This window comes from Salvelinus sp. IW2-2015, linkage group LG6.2 (assembly GCF_002910315.2).
Source record: "Salvelinus sp. IW2-2015 linkage group LG6.2, ASM291031v2, whole genome shotgun sequence".
NCBI lineage: Eukaryota > Metazoa > Chordata > Actinopteri > Salmoniformes > Salmonidae > Salvelinus > Salvelinus sp. IW2-2015.
Window position 1 is genome coordinate 2,392,097 of NC_036846.1, and position 2,397 is coordinate 2,394,493.

General features: G+C 47.6%; 1 pseudogene; it reads right to left on the reverse strand.

Moving 5' to 3' along the window:
* Positions 1–275: 275 nt before the first annotated feature.
* Positions 276–2,397, reverse strand: part of LOC111965488 (fibroblast growth factor 13-like) — a 51,820-nt pseudogene continuing 49,698 nt past the window's right edge.

Sequence of the window (2,397 nt, forward strand, 5' to 3'; positions counted from 1 at the left end):
ACCATAAAAGATGAGCTAACTGGTACACAGTTCTTACCACCAGAGAGTGACCAACAGAAAATGGCTCACGGTGTAATGTGGTTGGCTGTTGACCATATGGTGAGCGATATGGAGCCTAATCAAGTGTGGTGATTGGTTGGTGGTCGTGATGGTGTTTATAGTCGTAATGTTGTCCTGAACTGCCGATGGTTTTGGAGAGAGAAGTCTGCTTGGAAGCCACGCTCTTCGGAGGGTGAGGTGTCTTCTTACGTCTGCCCCGGCCCGCCGAYGCCCGGCTACGTGGACTCGTTCTGGCTCACCGCCTTGCCTCCGTTGAGCACGGCCGAGGCGCTCCGGGACTTGGTGGGCGTGCCGCTACCGGAGCGYGAGAACTCAGTCAGGTCRTGGAGGGAGGGTTCCCTGTACATGGCCACTGTGGGACAGACAGACATACGGGGCAATGGTCAGACACATGGATAAGGCTGCTAGTGTAGATGAGCGGATCTGAGCAGTAGAACAGAATAAAATAGAATATAACAGAATAGAATAGCATTGTCCACCTGGAGATGYACATTTTCCTCTCTGGCCGGACCAAGTTCTAGTCTATTCTATTGCTCAATTCCCTCTGATCATGTCACTGTATATCTTAACATAATGTACAACCCTGAAATATGCAGAAGGGAGTTAAAAAAAGCCAGGACAAGGCATTTATTTAGGACAGAAGGTACTTATAGTCACTGCCTTCCATTAGCTATTCAGGAGCTTGTACCCGTCTCCTTGAAGTGTACTGCAGCACGCCGAGCTAAAGCAAGCTCGTTTGCATCTCTTAAACGTTTCAGAAGAAACACCAGAGGTTCTGATCTCTTTAGTCTTTAGGAGCCACTCCTTAAACAGCCTCTTGCCAGAATATGCTTTGACGTGTGTGGTTCTCTGGGGCTTGGGCCGAAGCAGCAAACTAAACTCTCCAAAGATGCTTCCTTCCCTTAGCCTTGGCGTTCGGGTGACAGCAGCACGCTTCACACAAAGAATCCCTGCGCACACACGAGTCAATCAATATTGGACTTCAGTGGGAAGCTGTGTGGGATCGATACTGGGCTTATTAGCCATGGCATTATGCAACTCTAATGCTGGAGGATGACCTGGAGGTCAGTCCATCTCACCGCTGGGGCCGTTCATCCTTAGTTCATATACGCTTCTCCTCTACCAATCATCCCTCTATTTCTTTCTCTACTGTATATCTCCCTCTTCGACCTAGCAGCTTAACACACACACAAGCTTTTTCTCTCTCTCTCTCTCTCTCTCTCTCTCTCTCTCTCTCTCTCTCTCTCTCTCTCTAAGATGTAGGGAGATAGAGAATAGTGCCTTTTTGTCATGGTTTGTAGATTTGCAATGAAAGCAAAGTACAATTTTCTGGAGATAAAAGCGAGCTCCCATATTTACTTCATTATGACAACTTTATTTTGCCATTTGTCTGCATTTATGCAATTTTTCTTCCTCTTAGACAGCCAAAAATGTGTCATATTTATCACATTGCCTTATTATAGCTTCTGTACATTAAAACAATCTTAAAGCAATTATGCCCAACAACTTATTTCCCCCACACCCTGTGTTTTTACAGTCTACTATCATGGGTCAAACAATAAAAAAACATTTGGGCGAACGCTGCTCTATTGTGTCTCGAATTATAGAGCCAAGCACCCTATAGAAAAGATGGACAGGTTCGTACCTTTCAAGCAGCTTGGGGAGGAAGTGGGGCTGCTGGCTTGGTTTTCTTCACTGGGGTGGTTCCCTTCATTATCTCGCCCCCTTTATTTCAGACCGAGGTATGTCATGCCCCACCGAGAGACTGCTGTGTCTGTAGATCATGGAGGTAGGTTCACGTATAGTTCTCCAGAACATACGATGTAGGACCTCGTTGCCTCGAACTGCCACTGTGCGTTTTTAACGGGGTCCTCCGGGGTGAAGTGTTCCTGAGAGAAGGAAATGTAAAGAAGGGAGTGAGCAGGACGGAGAGGAGAAGAGCCGGATGAGCATGGCTGAAGGAGGAACGGTGCGCACTGTGTATTTTTCAAGAGTGTTTAAGACCTGTCTCGTGTTTTCTCGCTTCATTAGCAACATGAGAGCACTAGACCTGAAGCGCCATTACTTAAGAAAACAAGAGAGACGGACAACTCACACATCCTTGCTTAGACGCGCGCGCGCGGACGCACAGCACCACGCAGCACGAAGCACACCACCACGTCACCACACACGATCACACTCGCACGCCACCACGCACACACGAACAAAACACACACACACACACACACACACACACACACACACACACACACACACACACACACACACACAGCACACGGGTTGAAAGATCCTTCAGCTCCATCTAATTCAAGACATTCACCTCTTAATGCTTACCAG